A 24,606-nucleotide genomic window follows, 5' to 3' on the forward strand; every position below is an offset into this window, starting at 1 on the left:
TGATTTACTTAATTTAATGGGCCACTTTATTATACCCTGATGTAGCCTTAACAACTTACATAAGCCACAACATTATAAATTCAAATATCTGTAAAACCCTTTAAAAATATTTCTCAATACAACCCTAGATCAATTCTAAAGTGGGGTCACTTTTGGGGGATTTTTCCTGTTTTGGCATGTCAGGGGCTCTACATATGTGACATGATGTTTGCTATTTTTTCCAGCCAAATTTGTGCTCCAATTTTCATTTCCTTCTCAGCCCACTCCCCACGACCTAAGGTGTATCAGCATACTTGGGAGATTTTAGAGAAACAAATTATGCAGTCTTCTTTCTCATGTTATCCTTGTAAAATAGGAAAATTTGGGACTAAGCCAACATTTTTGGGAAGTAAGCATAATTTTTCATTTTCACGGTCCACTGTTATAAAATTTTATGAGGCACATGTGAATTCAAGATGCTCACTACACCTCTAGATGCATTCTTTGAGTGGTGTAATTTCCAAAATAGTGGAAATTGAGGGGGGATTCTGCTGTTTTGGCACCCTGGGGGCTCTGTAGATGTGACATGACATCCACAATCTATTCTAACCAAATTTGTGATCCAAAATTAAAATAGTACTCCTTCCCTTTCAAGCCCTGCTGTGGGCCAAAACCGTAGTTTCCCATCACATATGGGGTATCGGCATACTCAGGAGAAATTTTACAACAAATTGTGGGGTCCATTTTTTCCTGCTACCCTTGTAAAAATGAAATAATTGGGATAAAAGCAACATTTTTGTTGGAAAAATGAAAATTTTCATTTTCACTGTCTGTTATCAAATTCCATGAAATACCAATAAGTTTAAGATACTTTCCACACATCTAAATAAATTCCTTGACTTTGGGTTTAGTTTCCAAATGGTGTGACTTGTGGGAGATTTCTGCTGTTTTGGTATAACAGGGGCTCTGCAAATGCAACATGGAGTCTCTTCCAGTCAAATTTGCACTCTAAATATCATAAAGCACTCCTTCCCTTCAGAGCCCTGCCGTGTGCCTAAACAGTAATTTCACAGTGGTTAGTGAGTATCATGTATGGTGGAACTGAAAACCTGTCATTGGAGATTTGGTCTGAATCAGGGGTGAACATATAATTGGTGTAACCCATGCAACCACACAGGAACCCAAAAGGTAAAAAAGGTAAGCGGGCCCACTTCTACCTCCAAAAAAGGTTAAATTGTGCCTTATGATGAACTATTGGGCTTGAAAGGGCCCATATATTGTTCTTGCACACGGGTCCTCTCCTGTCTCTGTCCACCAATGGTCTGATTAAGAGCATAGTATTCTCAAAGAGATGATCTTTTGAAGAGGTTTTTTGTATCTTTTCTGTGAAACTGTTACATTGTCTCAAATCTCCATTAGTGGAGATGGAAACCATATTCCGATTCCATATTGAGTGACTGTGCAATTTAGAGGGGTCTTTTCTGAAAGGTAATAAACAGATACTGCAAAGTAAAGAATATGTCAGCTGGATATAAGATCTGTATTTGCTTTGAGGCAGCATGGCTGGTGCTGAGAGCTGTGGAAAGGGTGAAGAAAATCTTGATGAAGCAAAAGTAACACTACGACAGTTGTAGCAGTAGGGTGGGAAATATTGGGTTGCATAATATTGCAGGTAGTACGTGACTTAAGATCTGACATAGTATAGTCAAGACTGACGGTTCAGCAGACAGCTGTAGATGGTGATAGCACTTTGGCAAGACTTTGGGCTAGGTAATGATAAATCGAGATACATTAGCTTAATTTTATTCAGCAGTCTGAATATGATGGCAGCGTCTGACTATTAGGTTCGATCCAATGTACCAGTTGAAGTTTTTCATAAATACATGAAATTTGTAGACAAGGACCACATTTTAGTGGAAATTGCAAAGGTTAAACAGTCATATATAAAATTCACTATCTTTGCACAAAAATCAGCTAAATTTGTCTCTATGTTCCAAAAAAGAAAGGTGAGATAAGGAGCATGATCACCCTGCAAATGTACGTTTACTCGAACATATCAAAGGCAAAAGGTTAAAAAAGGCATATATTAGTGACATAAAGGTAGGCCTGCTCTGTTCTGCTCATAGGTGGCATAAAATTAAAATTCAAACAGACAATTTTAAAGAAGCTCTCCCATATAAAAAAAATATATATATATTACTAAATGTTTGTATATATTCATGTAATGTAGTGTGAGTTTATTAATATACTCACCTACTGCAGATCTCTCCTGTGTCCAGCGCTGTTCTCCTTCGTTTCTAAGTGAAGTCACCGTAATTGCAACTAGACGGTTCTTTATATGCTCTTTGCGTGAGCTGGAAGTATCTTTTATAACAAAAGCCTATGGAGCCTTGTTCTGACATTCCATGGACTTACATTGTAAAAGCCACTTCCAGGTCACACAGAGCTAAGTAGAAATAATCAGGGCTGTCCAGGAATTTCAGGGCCCCATACTGTCAGAATTTTCGGGCCCCTTAACAGTCCACCCGGGCTCCGCCTCTACCCTTTTAACCTTCCACAGTCCCACCATCCACTCTTGGATAAACTCCACTGCACCACGTCCTCACCAATCACACATTAACAGTTCCCATCGAACACCATATCACATACATAGCCAGCAGCTTTTGTTTTGACCAAAAGATTTTTTAAGCCTGCCAACCACGACAAGGTAGACTCTTTTGGCAGGGCCCTACACTACTCTAACCTATTTAACATATCTCTTTTTAGCTATATTTTAATTTATTTTTCTTTAAGGAAATGTGTCACATACATTTTTTAAACTAATTGAAACCAGATTGTGATCATTTTTTTTTATAATCTATATTTCTGATTGCAGATTATTGTATTCTGTTTCCTGTACATTTATGGAAGCTGCTCTCTTTCATGTTTTGAGATATTGACATTGGGCATATGCATGTATATATATCACAAGACATTAAGTGCCTTTTAATAATCTCACAAACGCATTGGTTAACAATAACCAGAGAGTAGTGAATGCCCTTAACATAAAAGCTTCGTAACACATTCCCACTATATATTTTGGTAACTAAATCAATTTTTCATAAGAGTCATTTAGTTAAATCCTTTGGTCAAATATGTAAACTGCAAAATTATCAGCTAACTACAGTGTTGTTATGCACCTGGTGTGCGGTGGCCCTAATCTGTTGCCCCTGGGGCCCGGTGAGCAGAAGCAAAAAGGGGATGGGCCTGGACTGCCAGCGTGTCAGAACTCCCCCGCTTTGCTTGTGCTCACTGGGCCCCATATACTAGTAAGGGCAATAATGCCTTGATGGCGGCCCTGTTCCTGCCTATCGTGAAATGACACTTGTTGACAGCCCATACTACATGAAGTATGCAGCTAGTCTGCATAGATCATGGGATGACAGACATCCATTGCTGGCTACCTTATAGTTGCCATTTCATGTAAGCATTCATTCAATCTTTATGAAAGCATACATACAGATATATTAATTATTGTCTATCTAATAGGATGATGACAGCTGTCCAGATATGCACTAACTAAGTTCCTGCCTATCGTGAAATGACCTCCGTTGACAGCCCATAGTTCATGAAGTATGCAGCTAGTCTGCATAGATCATGGGATGACGACAACTGTCCAGACCTGCATCCCACCACAAGAACCACCCTGGAGAATGAAATAATTCTCAGTTCTCAAACTGTTGGGGTGCAGCTGTGGGACCCTACTTTCAAAGATGATGTCCTCCACCCAAGTCTCAAAAGGCTGAAAGGGTCTTCAGGAGAAGTGGGTAGTCGAGCTAGTCTAGGCTATCAGACGGTCACCTCTGTAGCTGTACTGTCATCCTTCCTATGGTTCCAATCAGGGGCAGATGTGTTATTGGTGCAACTTGTGTGACTGCACACGGACCAAGAGGTAAGGGGGCCCATTCTACCTCCAAAGCGAAGGAATTGTGCATTATGATGATCTATTGGGCTGCAAAGGGCTCATATATTGTACTTGCACAGGGGCACTCTTCTGTCTGTGTCCACCAGTGGCTCCAATGTAAAACTAATTTCCTGCAATGAGAAACACATCACATTAATAATTTCCAGGCAATCAAGATCAATAAAATCAATCCTATCACTACCACTATGGGCTTTAGCAAAGTTGAGAGTATATTGTTTAACCAAACTCAGATAGACCCCATCCCTCCTTGGATATATCTCTAGCTTTTTTTTGCAGCTCCTTTATCTTATCCATGTTTCTCTCAATTGAATCATGTGCATCTTCAATCTATGAGCAGCATTCCTCACCCATAACAGCACAAGTTCCACCTTCAATTGCTAACAGGTAGTCAAGAGCCATTCTGTTCTTTAGGGCAACCTTCCACATTCGGTGACATCACAAACTAATGGGGCCGAATCCAAGAGCCAAAACATTCGGTGACATCACAAGTAGAAGCTAATGGGGGCGAAACCAAGAACCAAAACACTCGGTGACATCACAAGTAGAAGCTAATGGGGGCGAAACCAAGAACCAAAACATTCGGTGACATCACAAGTAGTAGCATATGGGGGCGGAACCAACAACCATAACATTCCGTGACAACACAAGTAGTAGCTTATGGGGGCAGAACCAACAACCATAACATTCCGTGACATCATATGAAGCATGAAAAACACAGCAAATAGGTATAGGAGGTCCTAAACAAGTAAACAAAAGCAAGAAATAAATCCTAAAAAATATTCTTTATTATAATACTCGTTAAAATTTGGAAAATTTAACAACTAGTATAAACTTACAAAAACCTGAAGATATATCAAGCAGGTTGACGGGTATTAAATTCTAAAGTCCCTCATAGAACCATGTGTTCACCCCTACCTATCGCGGAGGTTTGCACCCTAAACTATAAGCGATATGGCGTCCCCGCTCACTGTAGACTAACCCTATTGGTCCCTATATGACTTATTCTTCAACTGAGCACCAACCAAATATCAAAAGACACCTTAAACACTAAAATATCCCAATAGTATTACTACACCAGGTATGCCCATATATATGTAGGATAATACAATAAAAGATGCCTAACAAAGATATCAAACAGGGTGAGGGAGTATTAAATATATTTTCTCTCTAAAGTCCCTACTAGGACACCATTTTCACCCCTACTTAACGAGGAGGATGGCGTCCCCTGCTCTCTGTAGACTGACCCTATGACTGACCCTATTAGTCCCTATATAACCCTATTCTAAGATTGTGCACCAACCAAATATCAAAAACATCTTAAACATTGAAATACCCCAGTAATGCTGTAATGCCAAATATACACATATGTGTATGCAGATTATAAAACCATGAACAACATCTAAATACACTCCAGATACAATAATCCTAATGCATGCCCAATTTTTAAGTAAAAAACCTAGAGAATTAGACTCAATCACTCTAATAAACAATGGTCATAACAGCTCTTCATAGGATACAATATCCCCAAAATATCACTTGATGTGCAATGACATTCATAGAAAATATCTACTTATCGGAATACTGCATATGAACCAAGTCCCGATACGTTTCCCCCTTCTCTATTTTAGGGGTTCATCAGGGGATAGTGGTAAGATGCAATGGTGCCTGCAGTAGAGGACCAAATAAAACGCTAGGGATATTGTATCCTATGAAGAGCTATTATGACCATTGTTTATTAGAGGGATTGAGTCATTCCATGACCTTACAAGTGTTGGCTGTTACTGTCGGCTTCCATTGAAGTGCATTGCCCAATATACTGGAGATCAAACAATATGAATCCAACCAATGTGGGGAATATTTGAATAGTTTCACTCTATATGGAGCTAATATGTACAGTTGTGCTCAAAAGTTTACATACCCCGGCAGAAGTTTCTTGGTCTTGTTTCAGAGAATATGAATGATAACCAAAAAAATTTCTCCACTCATGGTTATTGGTTGGGTAAAGACATTTATTGTCAAACTACTGTGTTTTCACTTTTTAAATCTTAATGACAGCCAAAAACATCCAAATAACTCTGATCAAAAGTTCAAATACCCCAGTTCTTAACACCGTGCATTGACCCGTCTAACATCAATGACAGCTTGAATTCTTTTGTGGTAGTTGTGGATGAGGTTCTCTATTTTCTCAGATGGTAAAGCTGCCCCATTCTTCTTGGTAAAAAGCCTCCAGATCCTGTAAATTCCTGGGCTGTCTAGCATGAACTGCGCGCTTGAGATCTCCCCAGAGTAGCTCAATGATGTGAGGTCAGGAGACTGAGATGGCCACTCCAGAACCTTCACTTTGTTCTGCTGTAGCCAATGACACGTCGACTTGGCCTTGTGTTTTGGATCGTTGTCATATTGGAACGTCCAACTGCATCCCATGCGCAGCTTCCGGGCTGATGACTGCAAATTCGCCTCCATTTGCTGAAAATGTGCTGCATTCATATTTCCTTCAGCTTTTACCAAGTTCCCTGTGCCTTTGTAGCTCACACATCCCCAAAACATCTGCGATTCACCTCTATGTTTTACAGAAGGAATGGTATTCCTTTCATCATAGGCCTTGTTGACCTCTCTCCAAATGTAACGTTTATGGTTGTGTCCAAAAAGTTACATTTTGGTCTCATCACTCCAAATTACCTTGTTCCAGAAGTTTTGAGGCTTGTCTCCGTGCTGTTTGGCGTATTTGTAGGCGAGATAATTTGTGGCATTTGCGCAGTAAATACTGGCGACTTGACCATGCAGCCCATTTTTCTGCATAGAGCCATTGACAATTCTTTTGCTTACCCCATGACTCACAATCCAGAAATGTCAGTGGCTGGATGAAAGATGCAAGAGTCTGTATGGATCCCAGAAACTCACTCAGCTTTTATGCACACGCACTGATTACAGGCAAACAGGTCACAGGTGAGAATGTTACATTTAGTAGCCATTTCAACCCATTTGTGTCAAATTCTGTGCATGTTATCAGGCCAAAATCCCAGGGTATGTGAACTTTTGATCAGGGTCATTTGTTTTTGGTTGTCATTAAGATTTAAAAAGAGAAAACACAGTAGTTTGACAATAAATGGCTTCACCCAACCAATAACCATGAGTGGAAAAAAAGTTTTTTGTTATTATTCATATTCTCTGAAACAAGGCCAAGAAAGCGAAAATTCTGCTGGGGTATGTAAACTTTTGAGCACAACTGTATATACATTGGTGTGGTACAAGAATTTCCCAATATTGGTTGGATTTATAAGTTTGATCTGGACTATATATTACTATATGGCTCAATAACACCTGACAATTACATAATTATCTCCAGATTACATGTGTTCTCTTTACAGGATATAACTTTAATCTCCCAGATTTGGATGATTCTAAAGCAATACATGGCCCAAAAATCGAGAAGTCGTCATGTTCCAGTTATGGCTGAGGGGATTTTCTCAATTAGAACTATTCTATGGATGTGATGAGCAAGAAAGTCAGAAAATAATAAAATGTGATGGATAATCGGTAAATCATTGTCATTTCTGTACTTGGAGATAAATCCTGTCACAGCCTATATATCCCTTTACTATTGGAAGAAGTGCTGTAAAACATGGGCATCACCTAATCTGAGGAGTTCACTATTTGTTTTGGGCTTGCTTGTATTATATAGAATAAAGACTCCTTAATGAATAAAAAATAAATGAGAAATAGATGATAGAAGAGAATGAAGGACACAACAAGGTGTGACATAGAGCCGACTTACCTCTCTCCACGATCTGCAAGCCTCAAATGGAATGTTGGCTCTGCAGCTCCTACTATAATGTGTGTGATGTCATAATGATGTCATAATGCAAGGGGGTGGAGCCAGAAACCGCAACATTCCGTGACATCATCAGCAGGAGCAGCAGCTGTTATTTAAATGGATCAGACCAGGCCATGAAATCAATTCATCACCATATAGATTAAATAGACTCTAATATACACCTTGGCCTCTGAAACCTTTTACAAAATGCCACAATGTCACTATTGCCATACAATGTAATTCCGGAGTAGTTTCTACTAATTTGAATAGTGATAAATCCACAATAATAACCCATATATCCCAGTAATACAGCAGATTAGATTATATGGATGGTTGGATGGGGAGGTGGATATACTACTGTAGATTAAATGGCCAGTAAATAGGAGAGGACACTATAGACAATGTTACTATATACCAGGGATGGGCAATTAATTTTCCCGAGGGGCTACATCGTTGTGGGGGGCTGAACCAATAGGCGGAAACAAATTCTTCTCAATATTAATATTAACATATGAATTACAATTATTATTTTATATTAATAATAATTGTATCACTTAACATTAAGCAGTTTGTTGTACTGTCATCTATTACATAGGTACTGTTGTCAGGGATGCCACCAGGAATTAGTGCCGCTCTGCACAGTAACAGGATCCCCATCCTCACTGAAACCAGAATCCTCAAAAATAAAATACATAACAGCAGTAATAATATCCCTTAATTAGCCCCTACAATAATAATGTCCCACATCCTGGCCCCATGTCTCCATCCTGCCCCCATGTCTCCATTTGTCTCCATCCTGCCCCTATTGTCTCCATCCTGCCCCCATTGTCTCCATCTGTCTCCATTCTGCCCCCAATGTCTCCATTCTGCCCCATGTCTCCAACTTGCCTCCAATGTCTTCATCCAGCCCCCATGCCTTTCCATCAAGCCCCCATGTCTCTCCATCCAGACCCCATGTCTCTCCGTTGATCCCTTATGTCTCTCTGTTGTGCCCCCATGCCTCTCTGTTGTGTCCCCATGTCTCTCCATTACAAAAAAAATGTTTTAAAAGAAAAAAGTTTCTCCTTACCTTGCCACGATCCAGCAGCGCCTGGCTTACCCATCATCCGAGGCACGGTCGCCGGCATGAAGGGGGGAGGCACAGGGTCGGTAACAACACACTGTAGGCCAGAACTGAGTTCTCTTCTGCCTGTGTCCCCTCTTCTATTAAGGACTGAGAGTGGGGTGTATTGTGTGATGGAGGATTTTCTTTACTTACTGTTACATTGTCCATGGGATTGGAACCGACTTCAAATAAGATAGGAGATCGTAGATCTGGATTAACAAACTAACTTTAACTGTGCAATTCTTCTACACACGGCTGCAGCATATAGATTAACACAAGGTCTTTTGTTAGTGAAGTACTCTTGGTTATATGCCTTTCCAGTGTTCGTCCCCATCCTGTCCTGAGACCCACGATCTTCCACTTCTTCTGCGACCCAGCTGAGATTCTCCCCATGAGGGATACAGAGGCCTGCTTCTCAGTACCTCTTGTAGGCTTTTAGCCCAGGACTGTGCTGGCATCCAGATCAAGCATTAAACGTGTCCTCTGTTCAGAAAACTTGCACTGATAAAACACTTTCTCCACCGCTGTATCTGCTTGCTGGAACCTGTCTTCCTGTCTGTACAGCCTTCCTTCTGCACTCCACTCTCTTGTATAGGACCTGCACCGGTCCTGTTCTATAAGGGTTGTGGACCCAAAACTAGGGTGGCCAGCTAACTAACTGCCTGAAAATAACATATAACATAACACATTTAACCCACTTGTTGCCATGGTGTCTTCATCAGCCCGCCACTCTTTTTCACAAGAACAATATATTGACCCTAGGGATAAATCACACAACTTATAACTACACAGCACACACATTCAACATATTATTTTAACTCTGTCAACCCACTTTTTGCCATGGTGTCTTCATCAGCCCGCCAGCCTCCTTCGGGCGCATGATAGTGACGTCATATGCAAATGCTGATGTCAGCTGCTGGCCTGTGATTGGCTGGCCGCTGTTAACTATTGCCATGCGGGAAGCTTCGATAGATTTCAAGCGAACTGAAACGGCAGTTACCCTGCTGGTGCCCGGGGAGAAAATGAATGGGGGCCCGACTGGGCCCCTCTGCCTGCCAGGCCCCATACGCCTGTAAGGGCAGTAATGCCCTGTTGGCGGCCCTGGAAATGTTACGATGGTCACACAATGGTTAAGAATAATTTATCATGCTACGTGGTGGGAACCAGGATATATACAGGTGCATCTAACTAAATTAGAATATCATCAAAAAGTTAATATATTTCAGTTCTTCAATACAAAAAGTGAAACTCATATATTATATAGAGTCATTACAAACAGAGTGATCTATTTCAAGTGTTTATTTCTGTTAATAATTGTGGAGACTACTGAAACAGACTAAGGACCTTTTTAAATGCTTAGGAAGGCTTTGCAGGTGTTTGTTAATTATTTTAAATTACTGAGATAATGACTTTTGTGTTTTCATTGGCTGTAAGCCATAATCATCAACATTAACAGAAATAAACACTTGAAATAGATCACTGTTTGTAATGACTCTATATAAGTTTCACTTTTTGTATTGAAGAACTGAAATAAATTAAATTTTTGATGATATTCTAATTTATTGAGAAGCACCTGTATATGTTAATCTTTTCACTTTTCATTTATCAAATTTTTCCTGTTTTTTTAACCCTTTCTTTATTTTTTCTGTGTTTTCATTTTTTTCTTTCTCCTCCTTCTTCCCCCCTTTCTTTCTTTGGCTCCATTGTCCTTTTCTTTCCCCATGTCTCTATGTACTCCGCTTTATATTCCATGTGACCATACACCTATCATTTTATTTCTTTTGTCACACCACATCTCTTAATATGTTTGTTTTTTCCTTTGTTTTCTTTTGTCTTCAATTATACTCTTTTTTTTTTTTCTTTTTCTCGTTTTTTTCTTTTCTCTTTTACTTATATATGACTCCCCCTTTTTATGTCTTGTTTCATCATGGTATTACATTTGATTTGTTTTCATTATTCTCTCCCTTTTTGTTTTTCTTTATTTTTTTATTTTTCAATAAATCATGTGTGGTACACAGAGATCACTGTGAGTCTGCAGAACGGTGACATTACTAAGAAGAGGGGAAGAACAGCGCTGGACACGGGAGAGAGCAGCGCTAGGTAGGGCCGTATTTGGAGTATCTGCTGCCTAGGCACTGTCAGTGGTCGCCCCCCCCCCGTCACGTCCCCCCCCACGTCGTGCCCCCCTCGCATCCAATATCTTCCCCCCCGTCTCGGTCGTTTCCCCAAGTTTCATGTAGCTTCCCCCCCCCATTCCTTGTAGCACATATAAAAGATTGGGGTGGGGGGGAGCGGCCCACACAGACCACAGGACTGCAGCATTGCATATGGGGGTGGGGAGGGATGGGAGAGGCCCACACAGACCACAGGGCTGCAGCATTGCATATGGGGGTGGGGGGATGGGAGCGGCCTACACAGACCACAGGGCTGCAGCATTGCATATGGGGGTGGGGGGGGTGGGAGCGGCCCACACAGACCACAGGGCTGCAGCATTGTATATGGAGGTTGGGGGATGGGAGCGGTCCACACAGACCACAGGGCTGCAGCATTATATATGGAGGTGGGGGGAAGGGAGCGGCCCACACAGACCACAGGGCTGCAGCATTGTATATGGGGGGGTGGGAGCGGCCCACACAGACCACAGGGCTGCAGCACTGTATATGGGGGTGGGGGGGATGGGAGCGGCCCACACAGAACTGGGCTGCAGCAGGCACTGCAGCATTGCATATGCTGTAGATGGTGATAGCACTTTGGCAAGACTTTTGGCTAGGTAATGATAAATGGAGATACATTAGCTTAATTTTATTCAGCAGTCTGAATATGATGGCAGCGTCTGACTATTAGGTTCGATCCAATGTACCAGTTGAAGTTTTTCATTCATACATGAAATTTGTAGACAAGGACCACATTTTAGTGGAAATTGCAAAGGTTAAACAGTCATATATAAAATTCACTAACTTTGCACAAAAATCAGCTAAATTTGTCTCTATGTTCCAAAAAAGAAAGGTGAGATAAGGAGCATGATCACCCTGCAAATGTACGTTTACTCGAACATATCAAAGGCAAAAGGTTAAAAAAGGCATATATTAGTGACATAAAGGTAGGCCTGCTCTGTTCTGCTCATAGGTGGCATAAAATTAAAATTCAAACAGACAATTTTAAAGAAGCTCTCCCATATAAAAAAAAAAATATATATATATATATATATATATATATATATATATATATATATATATAATGTAGTGTGAGTTTATTAATATACTCACCTACTGCAGATCTCTCCTGTGTCCAGCGCTGTTCTCCTTCGTTTCTAAGTGAAGTCACCGTAATTGCAACTAGCCGGTTCTTTCTATGCTCTTTGCGTGAGCTGGAAGTATATTTTATAACAAAAGCCTATGGAGCCTTGTTCTGACATTCCATGGACTTACATTGTAAAAGCCACTTCCAGGTCACACAGAGCTCAGTAGAAATAATCAGGGCTGTCCAGGAATTTCAGGGCCCCATACTGTCAGAATTTTTGGGCCCCTTAACACTCCGCCCGGGCTCCGCCTCTACCCTTTTAACCTTCCACAGCCCCACCATCCACTCTTGGATAAACTCCACTGCACCACGTCCTCACCAATCACACATTAACAGTTCCCATCGAACACCAAATCACATACATAGCCAGCAGCTTTTGTTTTGACCAAAAGATTTTTTAAGCCTGCCAACCACGACAAGGTAGACTCTTTTGGCAGGGCCCTACACTACTCTAACCTATTTAACATATCTCTTTTTAGCTATATTTTAATTTATTTTTCTTTAAGGAAATGTGTCACATACATTTTTTAAACTAATTGAAACCAGATTGTGATCATTTTTTTTTATAATCTGTATTTCTGATTGCAGATTATTGTATTCTGTTTCCTGTACATTTATGGAAGCTGCTCTCTTTCATGTTTTGAGATATGGACATTGAACATATGCATGTATATATATCACAAGACATTAAGTGCCTTTTAATAATCTCACAAACGCATTGTTTAACAATAAACAGAGAGTAGTGAATGCCCTTAACATAAAAGCTTCGTAACACATTCCCACTATATATTTTGGTAACTAAATCTATTTTTCATAAGAGTCATTTAGTTAAATCCTTTGGTCAATTATGTAAACTGCAAAATTATCAGCTAACTACAGTGTTGTTATGCACCTGGTGTGCGGTGGCCCTAATCTGTTGCCCCTGGGGCCCGGTGAGCAGAAGCAAAAAGGGGAGGGGCCTGGACTGCCAGCGTATCAGAACTCCCCCGCTTTGCTTGTGCTCACTGGGCCCCATATACTAGTAAGGGCAATAATGCCTTGATGGCGGCCCTGTTCCTGCCTATCGTGAAATGACACTTGTTGACAGCCCATACTACATGAAGTATGCAGCTAGTCTGCATAGATCATGGGATGACAGACATCCATTGCTGGCTACCTTATAGTTGCCATTTCATGTAAGCATTCATTCAATCTTTATGAAAGCATACATACAGATATATTAATTATTGTCTATCTAATAGGATGATGACAGCTGTCCAGATATGCACTAACTAAGTTCCTGCCTATCGTGAAATGACCTCCGTTGACAGCCCATAGTTCATGAAGTATGCAGCTAGTCTGCATAGATCATGGGATGACGACAACTGTCCAGACCTGCATCCCACCACAAGAACCACCCTGGAGAATGAAATAATTTTAAGTTCTCAAACTATTGGGGTGCAGCTGTGGGACTCTACTTTCAAAGATGATGTCCTCCACCCAAGTCTCAAAAGGCTGAAAGGGTCTTCAGGAGAAGTGGGTAGTCGAGCTAGTCTAGGCTATCAGACGGTCACCTCTGTAGCTGTACTGTCATCCTTCCTATGGTTCCAATCAGGGGCAGACGTGTTATTGGTGCAACTTGTGTGACTGCACATGGACCATTCTACCTCCAATGCGATGGAATTGTGCATTATGATGATCTATTGGGCTGCAAAGGGCTCATATATTGTACTTGCACAGGGGCACTCTTCTGTCTGTGTCCACCAGTGGCTCCAATGTAAAACTAATTTTCTGCAATGAGAAACACATCACATTAATAATTTCCAGGCAATCAAGATCAATACAATCAATCCTATCACTACCACTATGGGCTTTAGCAAAGTTGAGAGTATATTGTTTAACCAAACTCAGATAGACCCCATCCCTCCTTCGATATATCTCTAGCTTTTTGTTGCAGCTCCTTTATCTTATCCATGTTTCTCTCAATTGAATCATGTGCATCTTCAATCTATGAGCAGCATTCCTCATCCATAACAGCACAAGTTCCACCTTCAATTGCTAACAGGTAGTCAAGAGCCATTCTGTTCTTTAAGGCAACCTTCCACATTCGGTGACATCACAAGCTAATGGGGCCGAAACCAAGAGCCAAAACATTCGGTGACATCACAAGTAGAAGCTAATGGGGGCGAAACCAAGAACCAAAACACTCGGTGACATCACAAGTAGAAGCTAATGGGGGCGAAACCAAGAACCAAAACATTCGGTGACATCACAAGTAGTAGCATATGGGGGCGGAACCAACAACCATAACATTCCGTGACATCACAAGTGGTAGCTTATGGGGCCAGAACCAACAACCATAACATTCCGTGACATCATATGAAGCATGAAAACCAGAGCAAATAGGTATAGGAGGTCCTAAACAAGTAAAGAAAAGCAAGAAATAAATCCTAAAAAATATTCTTTATTATAATACTCGTTAAAATTTGGAAAATTTAACATCTAGTATAAACTTACAAAAACCTGAAGATATATCAAGCAGGATGACGGGTATTAAATTCAAAAGTCCCTCATAGAACCATGTGTTCACCCCTACCTATAGCGGAGGTTGGCACCCTAAACTATAAGCGATATGGCGCCCCCGCTCACTGTAGACTAACCCTATTGGTCCCTATATGACCCTATTCTTCAATTGAGCACCAACCAAATATCAAAAGACACCTTAAACACTAAAATATCCCAATAGTGCTACTACACCAGGTATGCCCATATATATGTAGGATAATACAATAAAAGATGCGTAACAAAGATATCAAACAGGGTGAGGGAGTATTAAATATATTTTCTCTCTAAAGTCCCTACTAGGACACCATTTTCACCCCTACTTAACGAGGAGGATGGCGTCCCCCGCTCTCTGTAGACTGGCCCTATGACTGACCCTATTAGTCCCTATATAACCCTATTCTAAAATTGAGCACCAACCAAATATCAAAAACATCTTAAACATTGAAATACCCCAGTAATGCAGTAATGCCAAATATACACATATGTGTATGCAGATTATAAAACCATGAACAACATCTAAATATACTCCAGATACAATAATCCTAATGCATGCCCAATTTTTAAGTAAAAAACCTAGAGAATTAGACTCAATCCCTCTAATAAACAACGGTCATAACAGCTCTTCATAGGATACAATATCCCCAAAATATCACTTGATGTGCAATGACATTCATAGAAAATATCTACTTATCGGAATACTGCATATGAACCAAGTCCCGATACGTTTCCCCCTTCTCTATTTTAGGGGTTCATCAGGGGACAGTGGTAAGATGCAATGGTGCCTGCAGTAGAGAACCAAATAAAACGCTAGGGATATTGTATCCTATGAAGAGCTATTATGACCATTGTTTATTAGAGGGATTGAGTCATTCCATGACCTTACAAGTGTTGGCTGTTACTGTCGGCTTCCATTGAAGTGCATTGCCCAATATACTGGAGATCAAACAATATGAATCCAACCAATGTGGGGAATATTTGAATAGTTTCACTCTATATGGAGCTAATATGTACAGTTGTGCTCAAAAGTTTACATACCCCGGCAGAAGTTTCTTGGTCTTGTTTCAGAGAATATGAATGATAACCAAAAAAATTTCACCACTCATGGTTATTGGTTGGGTGAAGACATTTATTGTCAAACTACTATGTTTTCACTTTTTAAATCTTAATGACAACCAAAAACATCCAAATGACCCTGATCAAAAGTTCAAATACCCCAGTTCTTAATACCGTGCATTGCCCCGTCTAACATCAATGACAGCTTGAATTCTTTTGTGGTAGTTGTGGATGAGGTTCTCTATTTTCTCAGATGGTAAAGCTGCCCCATTCTTCTTGGTAAAAAGCCTCCAGATCCTGTAAATTCCTGGGCTGTCTAGCATGAACTGCACGCTTGCGATCTCCCCAGAGTGGCTCAATGATGTGAGGTCAGGAGACTGAGATGGCCACTCCAGAACCTTCACTTTGATCGTTATCGTATTGGAACGTCCAACTACATCCCATGAGCAGCTTCCGGGCTGATGACTGCAAATTCGCCTCCATTTGCTGAAAATGTGCTGCATTCATATTTCCTTCAGCTTTTACCAAGTTTCCTGTGCCTTTGTAGCTCACACATTCCCAAAACATCTGCGATTCACCTCCGTGTTTTACAGAAGGAATGGTATTCCTTTCATCATAGGCCTTGTTGACCTCTCTCCAAATGTAACGTTTATGGATGTGTCTCATCACTCCAAATTACCTTGTTCCAGAAGTTTTGAGGCTTGTCTCCGTGCTGTTTGGCGTATTTGTAGGCGAGATAATTTGTGGCATTTGCGCAGTAAATACTGGCGACTTGACCATGCAGCCCATTTTTCTGCATAGAGCCATTGACAATTCTTTTGCTTACCCCATGACTCACAATCCAGAAATGTCAGTGGCTGGATGAAAGATGCAAGAGTCTGTATGGATCCCAAAAACTCACTCAGCTTTTATGCACACACACTGATTACAGGCAAACAGGTCACAGGTGAGAATGTTACATTTAGTAGCCATTTCAACCCATTTGTGTCAAATTCTGTGCATGTTATCAGGCCAAAATCCCAGGGTATGTGAACTTTTGATCAGGGTCATTTGTTTTTGGTTGTCATTAAGATTTAAAAAGAGAAAACACAGTAGTTTGACAATAAATGGCTTCACCCAACCAATAACCATGAGTGGAAAAAAAGTTTTTTGTTATTATTCATATTCTCTGAAACAAGGCCAAGAAAGCGAAAATTCTGCTGGGGTATGTAAACTTTTGAGCACAACTGTATATACATTGGTGTGGTACAAGGATTTCCCAATATTGGTTGGATTTATAATTTTGATCTGGACTATATATTACAATATGGCTCAATAACACCTGACAATTACATAATTATCTCCAGATTACATGTGTTCTCTTTACAGGATATAACTTTAATCTCCCAGATTTGGATGATTCTAAAGCAATACATAGCCCAAAAATCGAGAAGTCGTCATGTTCCAGTTATGGCTGAGGGGATTTTCTCAATTAGAACTATTCTATGGATCTGATGAGCAAGAAAGTCAGAAAATAATAAAATGTGATGGATAATCGGTAAATCATTGTCATTTCTGTACTTGGAGATAAATCCTGTCACAGCCTATATATCCCTTTACTATTGGAAGAAGTGCTGTAAAACATGGGCATCACCTAATCTGAGGAGTTCACTATTTGTTTTGGGCTTGCTTGTATTATATAGAATAAAGACTCCTTAATGAATAAAAAATAAATGAAAAATAGATGATAGAAGAGAATGAAGGACACAATAAGGTGTGACATAGAGCCGACTTACCTCTCTCCACGATCTGCAAGCCTCAAATGGAATGTTGGCTCTGCAGCTCCTACTATAATGTGTGTGATGTCATAATGATGTCATAATGCAAGGGGGTGGAGCCAGAAACCGCAACATTCCGTGACATCATCAGCAGGAGCAGCAGCTGTTATTTAAATGGATCAGACCAGGCCATGAAATCAATTCATTACCATATAGATTAAATAGACTCTAATATACACCTTGGCCTCTGAAACCTTTTACAAAATGCCACAATGTCACTATTGCCATACAATGTAATTCCGGAGTAGTTTCTACTAATTTGAATAGTGATAAATCCACAATAATAACCCATATATCCCAGTAATACAGATTAGATTATATGGATGGTTGGATGGGGAGGTGGATATACTACTGTAGATTAAATGGCCAGTAAATAGGAGAGGACACTATAGACAATGTTACTATATACCAGGGATGGGCAATTAATTTTCCCGAGGGGCTACATCGTTGTGGGGGGCTGAACCAATAGGCGGAAACAAATTCTTCTCAATATTAATATTAACATATGAATTACACTTATTATTTTATATTAATAATAATTGTATCACTTAACATTAGGCAGTTTGTTGTACTGTCATCTATTACATAGGTACTGTTGTCAGGGATGCCACCAGGAATTAGTGCCGCTCTGCACAGTAACAGGATCCCCATCATCACTGAAACCAGAATCCTCAAAAATAAAATACATAACAGCAGTAATAATATCCCTTAATTAGCCCCTACAATAATAATGTCCCACATCCTGGCCCCATGTCTCCATCCTGCCCCCATGTCTCCATTTGTCTCCATCCTGCCCCTATTGTCTCCATCCTGCCCCCATTGTCTCCATCTGTCTCCATTCTGCCCCCAATGTCTCCATTCTGCCCCATGTCTCCAACTTGCCTCCAATGTCTTCATCCAGCCCCCATGCCTTTCCATCAAGCCCCCATGTCTCTCCATCCAGACCCCATGTCTCTCCGTTGATCCCTTATGTCTCTCTGTTGTGCCCCCATGCCTCTCTGTTGTGTCCCCATGTCTCTCCATTACAAAAAAAATGTTCTAAAAGAAAAAAGTTTCTCCTTACCTTGCCACGATCCAGCAGCGCCTGGCTTACCCATCATCCGAGGCACGGTCGCCGGCATGAAGGGGGGAGGCACAGGGTCGGTAGCAACACACTGTAGGCCAGAACTGAGTTCTCTTCTGCCTGTGTCCCCTTTTCTATTAAGGACTGAGAGTGGGGTGTATTGTGTGATGGAGGATTTTCTTTACTTACTGTTACATTGTCCATGGGATTGGAACCGACTTCAAATAAGATAGGAGATCGTAGATCTGGATTAACAAACTCACTTTTACTGTGCAATTCTTCTACACACGGCTGCAGCATACAGATTAACACAAGGTCTTTTGTTAGTGAAGTACTATTGGTTATGTGCCTTTCCAGTGTTTGTCCCCATCCTGTCCTGAGACCCACGATCTTTCACTTCTTCTGCGACCCAGCTGAGATTCTCCCCATGAGGGATACAGAGGCCTGCTTCTCAGTACCTCTTGTAGGCTTTTAGCCCAGGACTGTGCTGGCATCCAGATCAAGTATTAAACGTGTCCTCTGTTCAGAAAACTTGCGCTGATAAAACACTTTCTCCACCGCTGTATCTGCTTGCTGGAACCTGTCTTCCTGTCTGTACAGCCTTCCTTCTGCACTCCACTCTCTTGTATAGGACCTGCACCTGTCCTGTTCTATAAGGGTTGTGGACCCAAAACTAGGGTGGCCAGCTAACTAACTGCCTGAAAATAACATAAACACATTTAACCCACTTGTTGCCATGGTGTCTTCATCAGCCCGCCACTCTTTTTCACAAGAACAATATATTGACCCTAGGGATAAATCACACAAGTTATAACTACACAGCACACACATTCAACATATTATTTTAACTCTGTCAACCCACTTTTTGCCATGGTGTCTTCATCAGCCCGCCACCGTCCTTCGGGCGCATGATAGTGACGTCATATGCCAATGACATGCGTGCTGATGTCAGCTGCTGGCCTGTGATTGGCTGGCCGCTGTTAACTATTGCCATGCGGGAAGCTTCGATAGATTTCAAGCGAACTGAAACGGCAGTTACCCTGCTGGTGCCCGGGGAGAAAATGAATGGGGGCCCGACTGGGCCACTCTGCCTGCCAGGCCCCATACGCCAGTAAGGGCAGTAATGCCCTGTTGGCGGCCCTGGAAATGTTATGATGGTCACACAATGGTTAAGAATAATTTATCATGCTACGTGGTGGGAACCAGGATATATACAGGTGCATCTAACTAAATTAGAATATCATCAAAAAGTTAATTTATTTCAGTTCTTCAATACAAAAAGTGAAACTCATATATTATATAGAGTCATTACAAACAGAGTGATCTATTTCAAGTGTTTATTTCTGTTAATAATTGTGGAGACTACTGAAACAGACTAAGGACCTTTTTAAATGCTTAGGAAGGCTTTGTAGGTGTTTGTTAATTATTTTAAATTACTGAGATAATGACTTTTGTGTTTTCATTGGCTGTAAGCCATAATCATCAACATTAACAGAAATAAACACTTGAAATAGATCACTGTTTGTAATGACTCTATATAAGTTTCACTTTTTGTATTGAAGAACTGAAATAAATTAACTTTTTGATGATATTCTAATTTATTGAGAAGCACCTGTATATGTTAATCTTTTCACTTATTCATTTATCAAATTTTTCCTGTTTTTTTAACCGTTTCTTTATTTTTTCTGTGTTTTCATTTTTTTCTTTCTCCTCCTTCTTCCCCCCTTTCTTTCTTTGGCTCCATTGTCCTTTTCTTTCCCCATGTCTCTATGTACTCAGCTTTATATTCCATGTGACCATACACCTATCATTTTATTTCTTTTGTCACACCACATCTCTTAATATGTTTGTTTTTTCCTTTGTTTTCTTTTGTCTTCAATTATACTCTTTTTTTTTTTTCTTTTTCTCGTTTTTTCTTTTCTCTTTTACTTATATATGACTCCCCCTTTTTATGTCTTGTTTCATCATGGTATTACATTTGATTTGTTTTCATTATTCTCTCCTTTTTTTGTTTTTCTTTATTTTTTTATTTTTCAATAAATCATGTGTGGTACACAGAGATCACTGTGAGTCTGCAGAACGGTGACATTACTAAGAAGAGGGGAAGAACAGCGCTGGACACAGGAGAGAGCAGCGCTAGGTAGGGCCGTATTTGGAGTATCTGCTGCCCTAGGCACTGTCAGTGGTCGCCCCCCCCGTCACGTCCCCCCCCACGTCGTGCCCCCCTCGCATCCAATATCTTCCCCCCCCCGTCTCGGCCGTTTCCCCAAGTTTCATGTAGCTTCTCCCTCCCCATTCCATGTAGCACATATAAAAGATTGGGGTGGGCAGGGAGCGGCCCACACAGACCACAGGACTGCAGCATTGCATATGGGGGTGGTCAGGGATGGGAGAGGCCCACACAGACCACAGGGCTGCAGCATTGTATATGGAGGTTGGGGGGGGATTGGTGCGGTCCACACAGACCACAGGGCTGCAGCATTGCATATGGGGGTGGGGGGATGGGAGCGGCCCACACAGACCACAGGGCTGCAGCATTGCATATGGGGGTGGGGGGGATGGGAGCGGCCCACACAGACCACAGGGCTGCAGCATTGTATATGGAGGTTGGCGGGGGATGGGAGCGGCCCACACAGACCACAGGGCTGCAGCATTATATATGGAGGTGTGGGGGAAGGGAGCGGCCCACACAGACCACAAAGGCTGCAGCATTGTATATGGGGGTGTGGGGGGGGTGGGAGCGGCCCACACAGACCACAGGGCTGCAGCACTGTATATGGGGGTGGGGGGGATGGGAGCGGCCAACACAGAACTGGGCTGCAGCAGGCACTGCAGCATTGCATATGGCCCATATGCAATGCTGCAGCGCCTGATGCAGCCCATGTCTGGGATTCAGACCCCACTGTGTCCCTCCCTGCTGCAGCCTGCCATCATGTCTGACCAGTGACAACAGTCACAGACTAGTCAGATTCCTCAGAGTCTGAGACTAGTCAGAGACTCAGGCAGTCTGGGCTCTGTCAGGCTGGCACTGCTGCTCGCTGGCTGTACTGTCTGTGCACAGCACAGAACACAGTACCGGCGGCAGCTGCTGACTGCGCCTAAACTATGATCCCACCGCCCGCCTCGCCGCCTGCCATCATCAATTATGCTGCAGAGCAGACTGTCTGCAGAAGCAGCAGCTCCTCAGCCAGCATCATGCACCGGCACCACGGCCCGGATGGCAGTGCCGGCGCAATGGCTCATCACAACAGGACACAATTACCGGTGCTGCCTGCTGAGATGAGCCGCCGCCAGCGATGTGCTGCCTGGGCCTCCGCGGGAACTTCAAGTGCACGGGCTCCTCCTCTTCTTTCCAGATAGCAGCAGAGCAGACTAGAGAGGTGAGGTGGGTGGGCGTGACCGGAGGGCGAGAGGGCGCGATTTTTTTTAGGCTGTGTGCCCACTATGCATTTTTTAAGCAATTCCACTGCAGAAACGCTTAAACGTTTGGTAGAAGGTCTGCCATGTTCCCCAATGATAATCCGCATGTGCTCTGCACATGCTGCAGAAATTTCCGCTGCGGATTATCATTGTGGAAAAATCCACAGCACTACCAATTATTTTGCGGAAGATCGGCGTTTTCGCCGCCATTGACTTGCATTGGAACGCATGTAATCCGCATCACTGCCTCTGTACATGCAGAATCCATGCGTTTCAATGTGCGGATGGTACCCGGGTTTGGAGAAGAGGAGACTCTCCTCCAGACCCGGGTACCATAGTACCTGTAAGAAAAAAGAATAAAATAAAAAATGAATATCATAATTACCTTCTGATGGCCCCCGGTGTCTTTATCCGATGCGTCCTGGCTTGCTAGCAGCTCACGAAGGTCTGAAAAGGATCTGCAGCGACGTCATTTAGTCATGTGACGGGTCACGCGACCACTGACGTTGGCAGGCCATCAGAAGGTAATTATATATTTATTTTTTATTTTTTACCATTCTTTTATGGTCACACTATATAAATCCATGCCGGTTGCATAGATTTATATAGTGTGACCAGGTTGTCAAGCACTTTCCAAGTGATGCTAAAATCGCTTGTCAACCCACATGCGGAATTGCAAGTGAAGAACGCTTCACATCTGCATTTCCATGGCATGAAAAACGCATGTAAAATCCGCATGCGTTTTGTTCTGCCAGGGAGATGCAGAAACGCTCAAAAAAATTCCGAAGCATTTCTGCATCGTGGGCACATAGACTTACATTAATTGTATGACTCAATATTGAGCACACGTAGCCATCTATACACGGCGGGAGGCCGCACGTCGCCACCTATACACGGCGAGAGGCCGCACGGCGGCATCTATACACAGCGGGAGGCCACACGGCGCCATCTACACACAGCAGGAGGCCGCACAGAGCCATCTATACACAGCAGGAAGCCGCACGGCGCCATCTACACACAGCAGGGGGCCACATGTAGCCATTTATACACAGCAGGAAGCCGCACAGCGCCATCTGTACACAGCAGGAGGCCGCACATAGCCATCTATACACAGCGGGAGGCCACACGGCGCCATCTACACACAGCAGGAGGCCACATGTAGCCATTTATACACAGCAGGAAGCCGCACGGCGCCATCTACACACAGCAGGGGGCCACATGTAGCCATCTATACACAGCAGGAGGCCGCACAGCGCCATCTATACACAGCAGGAGGCCGCACAGCGCCATCTATACACAGCAGGAGGCCGCACAGCGCCATCTATACACAGCAGGAGGCCGCATGGCGCCCCCTCAGAGACAGCGGGAGGTTGCATGCAGTCACGTACACACAAACATATACAGACATATACATACACGCATACACACATTTGAAACACAAAAATACATAAAACAGACATCACACAATGATATCTGCCTGCACACACACACACACTCAATCACACATACACACACACTCAATCACACATACACACACTCACTCTCACACATACACACTCTCTCATACACTCACTCTCTCATACACACACACATTCTCACACACACAGACTCACCATCCCCCGGCTCGGCTCCAGTCCTCTCCGGAGCAGCACGGCAGGCAGGGCACGCACTGCGTGACGTCACAGCTAGGAGACACGGCCGCGCACAGGGCCATGTCTCCTAGCAGTGACGCAGCCGGGCCAGCACACAGGGAAGTTAACTGCTGCAGTGCTGGCCTGGCCTGAGAAGAAGCAGCGGCCGTGCGCCGCTGCTGGGGGAGCGGTCCGGGGGCCCCCCTCCACTGTCTGCCAGTATGTGCCGCAGCGCCGCACATATAATGAGGGCAATCCGGCCATAGACACCTCGGATTGCCCTCATTACAATCCGCCTATGGGCGCAATGACCGGGGGGGGCGGAGCCACCCGGCCGGCTCGGGGCACGAACCAAAAAAAAAAAACTACAAGAAAAAAAACACACGCTCAGGCGCCTCCCTCCCCGAATTTCGGCACCCTAGGCACGTGGATACAAGTGCCTAAGGGCAAATACGGCCCTGTCTGTAGATAGTAATCAAGACCCTAATCTTTGGAAGGGGATGGCCCAACATATTTCTGAAGGTGCCCAAATGGTTATTGGGCAACAATTTACCAGTGATGTTCCTCAAAATGCAAGGAGAGGAAGGTTGCAAAAAAGTGCAGCGTGTATTACAAAAGAGGAATACGAAGGGACATCAATTGGCAGTCCCACACATGCGCCTAAAAAACTAGCCTGTGCATAAGAGACTGTTTCAAAATGCACTCAGCCATGGATTGCTAAATGTATTTCTGATTTACTTAATTTAATGGGCCACTTTATTATACCCTGATGTAGCCTTAACAACTTACATAAGCCACAACATTATAAATTCAAATATCTGTAAAACCCTTTAAAAATATTTCTCAATACAACCCTAGATCAATTCTAAAGTGGGGTCACCTTTGGGGGATTTTTCCTGTTTTGGCATGTCAGGGG

This window comes from Phyllobates terribilis, unplaced genomic scaffold, assembly GCF_046119375.1.
Source record: "Phyllobates terribilis strain yellow unplaced genomic scaffold, ASM4611937v1 Scaffold_2__4_contigs__length_985480577, whole genome shotgun sequence".
Lineage (NCBI taxonomy): Eukaryota > Metazoa > Chordata > Amphibia > Anura > Dendrobatidae > Phyllobates > Phyllobates terribilis.